The sequence below is a fragment of the Anser anser genome (assembly GCF_964211835.1).
Source record: "Anser anser genome assembly, chromosome: Z".
NCBI lineage: Eukaryota > Metazoa > Chordata > Aves > Anseriformes > Anatidae > Anser > Anser anser.
This window is the reverse complement of record NC_139723.1, coordinates 25,576,661-25,590,923: the sequence shown is the minus strand read 5'-3', so window position 1 is coordinate 25,590,923 and position 14,263 is coordinate 25,576,661. Positions and strand designations below refer to the sequence as shown.

Here is a 14,263-nt window from a genome sequence, read left to right as displayed (position 1 = left end):
TCTCAATAACATGTATTTTGTCTTTGTATGAAATGTTGTAAGAAGCAAAAGGAAATTAGCTGCAATTTGCCTTGAGAGAGAGTATAAATGGTGGTGAAGTTTATGACTGATACTTTTTTTCTGTATTTGGTGTCTCAGTCAAGCAAAATAAGGCAAAACAGATATAAGCTTTGGGGAAAGCGGGGCGGGGGGGGGGGGGGGGGGGACACCATTTTAGTCCAGTAACTCTATTGTCTATCTTAGCTCCTGCAGCAGTCAATTTGTCTTAGGAGGATGGGCATTTTTAATTCACGTTTCTTTTTCTTTCTTTATTTGTTCAGACAAAAGCATATATAGGCATCAGGGAAGACTCATGTACACTTCCTCTCCACTTAATAAACTATTCAAATAATTATTTATTACATACCTGAGATCAACAGTACATGCAGTTTTAAAAGCTTACTGAAGTACTGGTTACTCCGAACTGTGAGTAGCATTAGCTTACATTTATTTTCAAAATCATGGCTGACATTTAAAATAATCCTATAATTAGACTTTATGCTAACAGCCACGGGTCATACCAATTTTTTCTCTTCCAGAGTCTGCTCACTAATTTCATAGACAACAAGTTACCTTAAGGATAACCAGAACTAATTCATTATTGCTAGTGTACTTACAGCATGCAATTAAGAAGCAAACTTATCCTTGATCAAATGAGCAGAAATCAGATACCTTTGAACACACAAGAAGGAGTAAGAGTTTACCACTGAAGTAAAGTCTTTCACGTATCAAGAGTAGGTCCTTGTGAGTGCCAAAATTAAAGATATACTCTCTCTTTTAAAGATCTGGCCTCTGCTGTCTGATGGAGCAAGCAAACGCTCTAAACCTAAAAAAAAAATATTAGCTTCCTTATTAGAAAAATAAAGAGAACATTTTAATAACTAATCTGTGAATATGCACACATTCTTTTAGTTAAATTCTGAACCATGAAAAAAATTCATGACTATCTAATGTCACAATATAACGCATCATAATATTTCTAATGAATGAGTGTTAACAAACGAGCTCTTGCTGTAAAAGGCAGACAACTGCACACTGCTTGAAGTACAGAACTGCTGTACAGGGGAGAACAAATCCAGAAAGCACATACAAAGCTGTACTGTGCCAATTCTGCTCAACAACGTTCAAGAGCAACTTAATTTTTCATATAATTGAAATTCAGGTTTAGTAGGTATACACACAGATGTATAGTGCCACTATCAAAATCCTCAAGCTCTGTGTTTTCTGTTAGGGCAGGATGCCTGTGATTTAAGAATGATTCACTCTAATAAAAAAGAAAACGAAGGACAGAAGATTTACCTTGTCCTTACTGATTTCAACAATTAATTGAGAAGCACTTCTGCTTGTACAGAATATAAGAATTCAAGTAGAGCTGTAAGGAAATCTCTTCAGCTTTAAAGAAAGGACTCAGTGTTTTGGCTCAGTAAAGGTCTCATTGTTTATGGCCACTCTTACAGACCATATATTGGTATTGCAAGGAATTTCCCCTCACCTCTCACTCAATATGACACTGGCAAAAGCTGCAGTTTGGTAGTTAAATACAAAGTTTAACCTATTTTTGTATAAAAAGATTACCTGATAATCACTGTATGTATGTATTTTACACTGTTTGCCTTTTTCTTCAGAACTCAATCTATCTCCTGTCCTATTCCATTTGTCAGGTGATTATTTTGTTTCTTGGAGAGCAGAAATTAAACAGCTGGTTTTATCAGTGACTTATCATGTCAAAACACTGTCTTTTATTAAGCACCATGTAATTGATTTATGCCAGCACTCCATTTTGATGCTTGTTAAGTAACAGCTGCTGTGAAAGGAGGAAGTGAACCAGAAAGGACTCAGGACCCCAGAAGTTATCAGGAGAAGATCAGTTACTGGTAGCACAGCTTGATAAACAATGGCAACAGATTAAACAAATCTGAAAGCAAGACTTTAAACACCTTTCAGTAATTTTAACAACATATGACTTCCCCTATTCTCATTCTACTTGTAGATTTCTTTTTATGAAACAGAACTAAGAATAAACTAAACAATACTATCACTTATGGCCTACAAAAAAAAAAATTACGGTACTTTCTTATTTGTCCAGCTTACCTTTCCCCTGATCAGTCCACACTTCCACTTGAGTATAGCTTAGTGTCCTTTGTCAATAAACAAATACAGAATAAAAGTAGCCAGGCAGAAACTTAAACTTTTATCCACTTTTTACCAATCTGATTTACCTTTTTTTTTATTTATTTAAATAATCTGATTTTTCTTTCAGAGTGTGAAAGCTAGGGGGCTGGAGATAGAAGAAATAAATACAATATTCTGGATATTCTGGATAAAAATAGCAGTAGAAAAGCTAGAACAACAACAACAAAAAGAGAGAAAATGTTGAGTATTCTGATCAAAAATCCTGATTTTATCTTGCAGCGTTTTGTTGTTGTTGTTTTTGTTTGTTTTACATGTATACTACTCTGTAAAATATGAAAATGTCATTTTGTTTTCCTGCCTAAAGTCCTCCTGGGTCATGAATATGCATTTATGCAGGAAAAAGAAAAAATAAAAATCAGTATAGGGTTTTCCACAATATTCAATTAAAAAATATTTATAAAGTACTACATATTGAGCTAGTATACAACCAAAAACATCTACCTCTCAAATGCTAAGCAGAACATTATACCAATTTTTAGCATAAACATTATTTCTACTTTCAGACATACTTTTTACTCAGAAGTAAATTATTCAAGCTGAATCCCCAAAACTGAAACCCAAAAGACTTCAAAAGTGCAGTACTTGAAAGTATTCTGACTGAAATTTTTGTACTTTGCTTACAAGTCTCTTTCTAAGATTGAAGTTTTTAGGTCAGCATTAAAAATTGTTTACACAAATATTTCATTGTCCTGTTTTAAGTCTTCCTTAACCATTGATAAAAAAAAAAAAAAAGGAGACCTTGTTACATATTTTGGTATGAAGTATGACAATTTATACCAAATAAAAAAAAAAAAGTGCTCAGCTTGCAACAGGAAAAGCAGATCACCTACCAGCAGACTCGAGCACACTACCAGAAAGGTAGTCTGTACCTAGATCAGTTGTTGCGAAGAGCTAACATTTTCAACACCATTACTATCTCAAGTGAAGAAGCATTTTTGTGCAATGGGTTACTTTAACTGACAGTTTAATATAATACAGGTTATTTCACAGACTAATAAAATAAATAAATTAGCGAGCAAACCTAGTAAAGTGTTTTAAAAAATCTGACCACAACAGGCAGCCCATAGAAACTGGACAGCATAAACAGCGGTCACGGACAGAGTAGAAAGGGTTTAGCATTACATATTCATTCCATTTCTGAAACTTGTAACACCCATATGGAGGTATACAGCTTGGCAGAGAACACACATTACTCCAAACTCAGCTTGGAGTACACAGCTTTCCTGCACTTATCATTTGAAACTAAACTTATAATTTCTAAACTTACCATAAATCTGTCGGTTCTGCCTGAACAACCTTGCGGCACTTCAAGCTTGAAATCAAGGTACTGAAGAATCTATTGTAATAAGGCAACGATAAACTTCCAAGCCAATTATGGAAGCTAGGTGACAAGATAACAAAGACAGACAGTAATTCTGGAATTTCATAATTGACGTGGCCTTTTTAAGATGAAATCTTCAGACATCTTAAGTGTTAGAAATAGGAGCAGAACTCATACAGCTAAACCTTCATACCAGCAAGACATCATCTTCCCGTGGTTCAAATCAAATCCTACACTTTTTTACAAAATACAAACGTACAAGAGACACTAGCAGGCACCTGGTCTTTGAGCCTCACAGACTGGTATAATGACATCAGAAACTGAAACATGGGAAACGCCACGTCTGTGAGAAAGAAACTCCATGGGCTGAACTGCACTTTGTACCCAGAGACTAGGACATTGTAAACTGATTGTGAACTAAAAACAAGGAGTATTGATTTTAGATACAAACACCCTTCTGAAAATTAGGCTTCAAAACTCAATGTCAATTTTCTTTACTCAAAGCTGGATTACTGTAGCAACTACGCATGCCAGTCCAGTGAGCAGTTGCAATTTCCTTTGGTAAAATATTTTTACAACCCTCCTTGTATGGCTGTTTAATGCATTATTTAAAGTCCCATTGTTTGTGAGGAATGAAGAATTATCACACAGTGCCGTTTCTCTGCAGCGAATGAATGTCATTTCTAACTAAAGCTTTCAAGAGGTAAATCTGCGTTCTGTACCAGCAAAGACCTCACGTCTTCCACTTATGTGAGAATTAATCACAGCACTTTATCAGATCTTTATAAATCACCTTAATGGTGTTTTTTCATACAATACTTGAAAGCAGAGGTGGCTCAAATGCCAAGCAACTGGCTGGCATCTCATCAAAAAATTACACAGTAGACTTCTCTGTGCACTTGTGTAATAGATGTTTAAGAAATGCTTATGTATGATTCTTACAAGATTACCATACAAAATATAGCCACAGTATTTATTATTAAGATAATACAAGGTGAGAATAGCTGGTCAAAACATTGAAGAGAACGAGGGAAAAATGGCCATTACCTTGAAAAGGTCCTTGTAACTCCCTCCTCCATTACACCTTCTCCTTCTCACACTCTGAGTTATGCCATGCCTGTCCCTGAGCCACCAGCATCTCCCTGCAGGAGTCATGTGCAGGTGCTCAAATGAACAAAAAAATCTATGACACATTTTAGAGTTAACTTTTTATATATTGTATCAATTAAGCCTTAACTACATATTACAGATTTATAACAGAGAGAGATGCACAGAGGGGGAAGATGCAGAGAGGTACCAGGGGGCAGGAAGGGTTAGGTAGGTAAGTAATAAGGAAACTTGTTACATTCTTTATCCAATTGTTACCTGATGAAACCTGCTGGGAATTTTTCAGTTTTCCCACACATTGCAACTGAGTGTTCTCACCTTGCTAATGAATAACCTACAGTGTTACTTTGTACAGTGCTCTCCTTAAACCTTTGCTGCATTCTGCAACCACTGCGTGTCACTAAAAAGACTAAGGAAGATTTTAGTAAGGTTTATGTAGATGGCGCCTGCTGTTGTTACGAAGGTAAGAGCCAAGTTAAGAATATGAAGCTGACACTGCCTGTTTAAAAACATTAAATAAAAGCAAATTAAAACAACAACAAGAAAAAAAGCACAAAACAACACAGACATGTTTTGGTATCTAAACTTGCAAACAGAAAAGCTGAACAGCAAGGTCTTTTAAGTTCTATCTGTATGGTGTTTAAGAAAATATGAAGTAAACAAACATCAATTGGGACACTGCTTAGCATTGATTAACATAATGAATGCTGCGTGTATTTGGAGGGGGCCACCCTACACAGAGATGCACCAGTTCCAAAGCCTCCTTCCTCTCCAGAGCAACAGAAACGATGGCTTTAACACACACAAACACTGAATGTTACTCTTTTGTTGAAGACAGCTAATGAATCAAACAGAAGGTCCTACTGGAAAAATAACTGCCTTTAAGTTTGCACACCTGATTTATTCCTTGCAGAACTCTACAGAAACAGTATATGAAATTAATACTCACTCTTGGAGAAACATAACCGTCCTTATTCTCCATTTCCAAAGTTACACGCCCTCAGTAGACCGAAAGCATATCTGGAAGTACAGCTCCCCGTGAAGGTTTCAATGCAGTTTGCTACTTTCTCAACACAAGCTACCTGAAACAAACATTAGAGATGGCCACCTCTTTGGAGCTGTGCCGCAACCTGTGTGCAAGCACGACGAGACAAACTGTGGCAGACTGCCAAAAGCCTGAGCCCCACGGTTGAGGTAGATTTACACAGGATTTCAATCACAGATAAAAGCTTTATTTATTAGTGCTGTAACTGCAGAAAATATATCAGAGTCACCCAATGCGTCACATAGCTATAGCTTCCTAAGAGGCAGCCTTTGGAGGTGTAACAAACCCTATGGGCCACACAGAAATAAGCACCTTTGAAATACCAGGCAGCCAGGTCACTACTCCACCTGCACCCAGATGCCTCTCAGAGAACCTAGACAGCATCATTCGTGCTCCATGCTTCCCTTGAAGGGGCTAAGTCTGGGCGCAGCCGTGCACAGAGCTGGGCTGGAGGTAAGACGACAGAGGCAGAACAATCGTGGTGGTGCCATGAGGAAGCCCAGTGCCACTTGGATGCAGGTACTCACTCCTCACACAACGCTAACATAACTACCGGAGGGAAGGTCAACTTTCTCCTTACCATACATCCGCCACATGGAAGAACTTTCCAGAAACATATGACTAGCAGCTGAGTCACCTCCCCCACTGGCTTTCGATCTGTTTTAATAGATTTTAATGCTCGCCAAGGAACTGCACTTGAGGTTTTAAAGGGGGAGACAAAATCACATGATGCTGCAACCATTCTCCAGTAGGAATATATAAAATCGGTTCTAACACTGCTTCATGCTTTCCCTATATGCTTGATTTTTTCCTATTCATTCCTTTCTGAAATGAGGTAATTCAGCTTAATCTGTAATTACTTACCTAGACTGTTTCCATTGGTATTTTGTATCAAATGACAAAACAGCTGCATCACTTACCAGTCTTGTCACTTCGCTTTGACTCAAGAGAATCATTCAGACCCTGAGTTAAGTTGCAAAGAAAAACATGTTCTCAAGTTATTTATCAGGCCTCTCTACCTGCTACAATAATTTGAAGACCATTGTGATGTTTTGGGAGAAAAAGTGTCTTTTTCAATGTTAATTCAGGCTGTATCTGACATTCCATGAATAAAAGCCAACACTGTGCTCTTTCAACACAATATTGGCCGTATCAAGTAGAAAGTCTGACAGCTTTCTGGAGGGCTAGTTTTGACTAGATAAGAGATAAAGAAAAAATCTCACAAGGATTAAGTTTAAAAATACATGTTCTCCATTGTTAAAAAAAACAAAAACAAACAAACAAAAAAAACCTAACAAGCCACCACAAAAAAAAAAAGGCAAAAAAAGCACCAAATAATTTTTTATAGAGACATTCATAGGTCTAAGCTTAACTTTGAATTTTCTCAAATCCCAGAAGAGTTCTCCTATGTAGACAAAATTTTACAATATGTGACCTCCAAAACAAAATGTAATAATAAAAATTAAGAATCTACATAAACCAGTCCGTGGTATTGCTGAAAACTGGAAACATTCTCACTTTGATTTTATTGTGCTACTAACTAATTATTAGATGCATCAGCAGACACAAACATTCAAAAAAGTTACTGACCAATGATCTCACTAAAATAATCACTTTTTCTGTCTCATCCAACAGTGGAGATCTGTTTTCCAATTATATTTAATATCTTTGGGCAGGAGACAGATATCTTGCTAAGTAGGAAAGTTAAAATTACCTCATAATGATCACAAGAAATTCTCCTGAGACCACCCTTTGCAATCAGGCTGAAGACAGATGGTGCCCATGTTCAGCACCAAGTAACACTGACCACAATATCTGCCACTCAAAAACACTTGAAGGATGAGCTCCATCTGCGTCTTAATTACTGCTACAGCAAAATCATCCACTGTAACGGCAACAGCTCCACGATTTTGTAACATTAAAAGATAAACCATTTTATAACTAAAGGATGTTACACAGAACTAGCCATTATGAACTATTTACAGGGAAAAAGGTTAAAAGCTTGAAATATGAACAGAGCTTAATAGCTTCCTGGATAAAAAAGAAAAAAAGACAACAATACATCTTCTGTGAAAGTATATGTTTAAAATACATCCTTAAATAAACTCTCATTCACTCACTAAAATAAAAAAAGCAAATTTTAGGCTTATGTTTTGCATGGAAGTATAGCAAATAATACCATGTCTAGGAAAATGTAACAATACTGCATTTGTTTTCATTTTTGAACTGTTTGTAATATCCTGCATAAAGCTTTTAGGTATACAATAACACACCAGAATTTCACACACTGTTGTCACACAAACTTGACAAATAGAAGTAAAAGATAAGAGATATAACCTGCCTCTGTTACATTCAACATAACACAAAGAGCAGTATTAAATCATACTTGTAAAGCACACACATTATGGAGCTCTGAAATAGCAAACAAAGCTACGGAAAAAAATTACTACTGGTGAGTCACAAAATCATTCCTGAAGAATACTTATGATGAAGAATACAAAACATACATAAAACAACTGTCTGGGTACTTCTGTAAATATATGGGTATCTATTTCAACAGCTAGTTATACCTAAACAGATCAATTCACAAGTATTACTAAATTCTTTTCCTAGAGCTTCCATGATGTTAGGAGGTAGCTAATTCACTATACAGACTGGGAACCGAAGCACAGGACCCTGCATGGTATCTTGGGACCAAGCCAAGAACTAAATCAAGTCCACCTGCACCAAAGTGCTGTTCACAACCCATCATCATAACTGATTTTCCTAAAGTCACAATGTCCTCAATAAAACAGATGTCCTCAGAGCTAGAATAGGCCATAATTAGCCTGGACACTTCTAAAAGCTTATATTAGAGCTACAACTGACAGATGTTTATTTTCTTATTATTATATCAAACTCTAATTCCAGGAGAACAAAAATACAAAATTTACCATTCATAATTTTTACATGGTAGCTCCTCTTATTGTCAGGCTACTGTAACTAACAGGTAAAATAACATGGACATTGTGTACTTCATTCCTAGTTATCATGACCAGAACTGTTTCAAGATTTCTTTTTCTTTTTTTTTTTTTTTTAAACTGATGAATTGAAAAGAAAAAGGTTTTGTATCAAAAAAAAAAACAAAAAAAAAACTAGAGACTTTCTCAAACAAAGTAAAGAAATTGCCTACTGTTGCCTTCTCAGGAGGAGAGAAACAGGTTCAACCCCTTTTACTGACACAAATGCAGTGGCCTTACACATCTCACCTCCCAGAATACAAGCAAACTTTGTACTATCGTGTTCATTCCCTTTGAATATAAATCCCAGCTTAAACTCCAAGTCACTGCCATACTGATGTTCTACTGTACTTTTCTAAAGAAGATGGCATGCTCCTTTCCTGCCCTTCAAAACTAGTCTCACTTCCCTTTGATTAACCACAGAGTAAACTATAACCCTCTTTTCATGGATGCCTGATAAAGTGAAAGCATTCAAGTTATACTGAATTTTAAAATAATAAATAAATAAATAAATAAATAAATAAATAAAATCAAGGTAGCTAAAAGATAGAAATAAAAATCCTTCTCCTTCACTAGCCCTACAGCAGCATTTCTCTGTGGCTGAAGCACTTAAGGAACACAGCAACTTATCTTTCACCACTCCATTCTTTGTGCACTAAAGCTTCTTTCAGGTGTGTTGTAAGGACACAGGCAGGTGGCATGAGACTCCTTACACACCATCAAGTGAATTTAATTAATCAGGCTGATGAATCTTTTAACTATTGGACTTGCTCAATAAGTAACAGAAGTCAGACACTGATATCTTGCAGAGGTACACAAGTGCTTTGTTTCTGCACAAGTCTAGGTTTAGTTCTGGAATTCAAGCACCCTTCTGACTCCCACTCCTTTCCACTGCTAGTCACTTACAGACTTACATTCTGACAATTTCAGATTAAATTCATTCCTAGTTTAAACTGTGCAGATTTCACTAAAGTCAACATGATTTTTCAGGCATGATTCTTGCAGCACCCCCAGAAGAAGTCCACTTCCTTTTATACAAATTTTAGTGCACTGAAAATAATGGTACTGCTTTAAAAAGAGAAAAAAAGGAAAGAAAAAAAGAAAAAAGAACAAAGAATACAACCCTCACCTATAACCTCTCTGAGGTAATACATGATGGTACTACAGAAACAGAGGTACTTAATTGAATCATAAATTAATGTCTCTGCTAGAACCACAGCACTGCTTCTGTTCTGAGGTTAAACAGTCAAAAGACAGAGAGAGAGCAAGAAAGCAAAATAATTGTGTGGCTTCACCATTTTGACTTCTATTCGAGTCACAAAACTAACAACACCGCAAATTGAGAGGTGAAGAGGAGACTTGAAGACGAAAACAAACAAAAACCACATAAACCTCAAATGAAATCCTATAAAATACACTGAAGTCCTACATCCGCCCTCATGCAGAACACGCCTAATAGTGTAAAGGGATTATTTTGCTTTTTAAAGAAGTTCTCCAGAATTAGGTGCTGTAGTTAAACACTGTAGACACAAAATATCCAGCTCCGGATAACACAAGCTCTACTGAATGCTAAAACATTTTTCTCAGTACACTATTACTTTTATTTTATATTTTCCTTTATACTTTAAAGAATGATCACCTAAATTACCCACCAGTGCAGAGTAATCACGTATACAGGATATTGTAATAATCCCCAAACCAGAAAGTCATAGTTTTAGAACAGGAGAATATCACTTTGAAAATCAAAACACCAATGAAGCAAAAACAGGTTACAAGTCAATATGTACTGGAAGTATGCGTAAACCCCCAGAACTTCAAGAATCCCTTTAAAAGAACAGAAGTTTGAACTACTGTTTCTACCTTTTTTATCACCATTTTGTTAAACATGTTTAGTCACAAATGTTTACATGGTTTCAGGCAAAAGAAAGGCACTCTGAACTTGAAAGACAGACAGTTAAAAGAATTTTATGCAGATTGTTTTTCATTTTCATCTGGCTACAGAGGGAAAATTCTACATCTTAGGGACAGAGCAGAAAAGTTCTCAGGGAGATTTTTGGAATAATGCAGAAAAAGACGCACAAGTGTTGCACATGGATTTTTCTACCTTTGTAGTCCTCCTGACTGAAGGATCCAATCTTCTAAAATCATACATGCTTATCTCTAAGTCATTTTATTTATTAAGACTAAAATTACTACACACATCCTGTCAGCAAATCTTAGCCAGATTGGGACACAATTTGTCTCATATTGACTTAAATACAGGCTGCATAGCCTTCATCTCCGCATTCCACATACATCTGTACAAATAAAGCCATAACAGACAGGAGGCAGTTGAGTAAACACCAATGATTGATTCTCAAAGACTACACATTTCCTCCATTATAATTAGCTTCTGTGGAAAAAAAGGGCAGACGCACCATCCTGTGGAGACAAAAATAGGCAAAAGAGCTTAGAAACTTTGTGTTAAGGGGAAAAATCTAGCCAGATCTATGAGGCTGAGAAAGCTGAGGCAGCTGTGGCTCCTCATCTGCAGGTCCAGACAGAAGCAAGGTCAGGCATGTCCTCCCAGGAGGGACACCACCCTGTGGCCTCACCACCAGCCAGCTGGCCTCTCCTGGTCCCCTCACCAGCCATCTCCTCCCATGGCTTCACCCTGACAGGTACTCATACAACTGCTTCCCTGGGCACCTCACCCACCTGTGGCCAGCCTGGCTTGACCTATGCTGGTCACCACAGTTGGTCCTATGGCCCCAGGCCCCACTCCAGCTGCCAGCCCTTAAACCTGTGGTCCAACACACATGGGTACCGAAAAAGGAGGGCCCCTCTGCCCCTCGGTTGGATCCCCATGGTGGTGCCCAGGCCCCATGCGTGCACAGATCAGAGCCCTCACCCAGGAAAGGGCCCAAACGGAATCTGAAAAGATGGCAGGACAGACCACACAGGGTGCCACCTGACTGTGGTGCCAACCTGTGTGCTATCTATACACAGCTGGCCCTTTTTAACCCCTTCCACCCTGCCCTTGCTTGAAAGATTTTGGGTTTTTTTGGTCATCATTTAAGAACGCCATGCTCCTACTGTCAGATCTTGAAATGGATTCTCTTGTTCAAACAAGGTCAGAAAATTACCTGTGATTTCTGTCTGAATAGTAACTTTACAAAATCTTAGTGAAAATATTCAAAAATTTACAATTCAAATTAAGTAAAAAATCAATTCACTAAAATCACTTGTACCAGCTAACAGCTCTTGTATTTAAAAGCTGTCTCGAACAGAGAGATTTTAAAAGACACAAAACCCCACCAAAATGCTAGGGTATGGTTTGACTTTCCAGCTAAGCCAAAAAAAACAAAACAAAACAAACAGGGCAAGCTCAGGTGCCTATGCTCTGCATGCCAGCTGATTGTGTCTTCTCGACTATGACAAAATCTGTGATTCCACAGCTTAAAGTGGAATAGGTTCATCTTGCTAATTTGGTGCAAAGGCTACTTGTGTTGTTACAGATTGTTGCATCATCCAGCTGGACAAATTCATCCTATGACTGATAGTGAAAGGTACCAAGAGAGTGAGTCCTAGGAAAGCATGAGCAAGACTGCTCTTTTCAGCAGCAGCCAGACATTACATTTACTTAACATCATCAAAATTTATTATGTCATTATGTTTATTATGTAATCTTGTTTTCTTGTTATATAATAGAAACAGAAAGGGCTCCTAATTTACCCTGCGCAAGCCTTTTTTGCTTAATAACTTCTTCAGTCTATTTTTATAAGTATCTCCATCTCTTCATTCTCAGTATCGTTTTAAAACTCCTCATAATTCTGCAATGTCCTCAAGCTGTATGGCCAGTATTCCAGACTTTTTTTTTCTTAAAAAAAAAAAAAAAAGTACTATTTATCCCTTCCCTTATTCCCCCTATTATCTTACTAGTTTTCTACTCAGAATACTGAGAATGGAGAAAACATGCCAATGATTAATGATGCCACTCTAATAGAGGATCTCAAGTACTTTTACAAGTATTACAACACAGAGTCCACCCAAACGTGAACCCCTACAAACGACCTTACAGGATTATAGTGGAAGAACAAACACAAGCCTTGTTTTGATTAAGAATTGTTTGACTGTGACATGTGAACAGAGTCTAGAGCTCTGGTGGGAAAGGAAGGGAAGGAACAAAGAAAGGGAGAAAAAAGAAAGAAAGAAGCTCACAACCCCAATCTACTGCTGACTCCTTAGACAGAGGCATTAAAAAAACAGCTGTGCACTGGACAATCACTGCTCCCTTGCTACATGGGTTATGTATTGGACGGTTGCGTCTAATCTGCCAAAGCAAAATTTTTTCTTACAACTGCTCCTCAAAAGCAATACTAAATAATTTATGTTGGGTACATAAATTCATGCTGCCTCCTATGCCAAGGATACAAAGCAGGAAAAACTCCTGAATAGGAGAAAAAAATAAAGTCAGGCTTCCACCCATGTTGTAGCTGCCAGGTATCTGCCACTAACCAGACACAGCCTACTTTTCCTTCCTTTCTAAAACCACTTGAGTAACTATTCAAGATGCTATTACCCAGAATTAAAATGAAATAGGACTGGAATTTAATCTCCATCTATGTATGTGATCATCAGCAAACTGCTGATGTGAGCTGCGGTCAGATCATTAATCTTTACTACAGCATTATATGACAAAATTTTCCCCAATGACTTTAAAAAATAAAACAAAAACAAACAAAAATTTGTTTCCTTTCAGTGATAACCATGTAACATTGTTTGCATCCAGAAGACAATACAAGCAAAGCAGTTTAAAAGCAAATTTAGGCAGTAACAATTGATAGCTTATTGACATTTCAACCTCTTTAAGAAATGTTTAAAAGCATGTTGCTTTTAATTGGGACTATAGTTAAGAGCAAATGCCTATGCTAGAGAGAAATGACAATGATACAGAAGGTAATTAATACAATGCTGTCTTTTAGGACAAGAAATACTGTTCTAAAGATTATAAAAATGGCTATGTCGTTGCCATTAGCCCATACTACAAAAAGTAACACTTAAAACTACTAATTCCCTTTCAGAGGTTAAGTATGCTACAAGAGTAGTTGTTAGTATCTAGATTAATTGTTAGTATCTAGCTTAACTAGTAGGGTAGAATTATAAACTCCAATTATAATTCAATGTCACGATCTGAAAAAGACATTTTGAGTAAATAATGCACTATAACAATTTTCCCTCCCGCCCCACCCCCCCCCAACTTTTGGCCAGAACAGGGTTTATATACATTTAAGTGTAGTAGGTACTACAGTTAGAGCGTAACTGGACTGGCAAAAAGGTAAGCATTTATGTTTGTATGCATTTTTTTAAAATTTCATTTGGTCACATTTGAAATGCTTATTCAAGAAAGCTAAGCAAGTTACAATTTCTATGATTAAATTAATATCATAACAACTTTTACCTTAAAAATTACAATTTAACTTCATGCCCAACAGAGAGTATTATTTTTAAAGAATCTTTCCTTTTTCTTTCTTTTTTATAAGTCATTTGTTCTGTTCTTTAATATATATGATAACCTAA

The 14,263-nt window shown here is 36.8% G+C and overlaps 1 protein-coding gene across 15 annotated transcripts in view; it reads right to left on the bottom strand.

Annotated features, from left to right (window-relative positions):
- PAM (peptidylglycine alpha-amidating monooxygenase) overlaps positions 1 to 14,263 on the bottom strand; it is a 138,881-nt gene that overhangs the window by 94,728 nt on the left and 29,890 nt on the right. The window contains exons 2-5 of one of the 15 annotated variants that reach the window (XM_083817898.1): positions 5,610 to 5,742; positions 4,601 to 4,695; positions 3,500 to 3,613; positions 657 to 711 (exon numbers count right to left, since the gene is read on the bottom strand). The exons of 11 other annotated variants lie outside the window; for them this stretch is intronic. The gene's annotated coding sequence lies outside the window, so the exon portion shown is untranslated. Of the gene's footprint in view, positions 1 to 656; positions 712 to 3,499; positions 4,083 to 4,600; positions 4,696 to 5,609; positions 5,743 to 14,263 lie in introns of those variants that run through there. 3 more of the 15 variants (XM_083817899.1, XM_083817900.1, XM_083817901.1) reach the window with 3 other exon arrangements.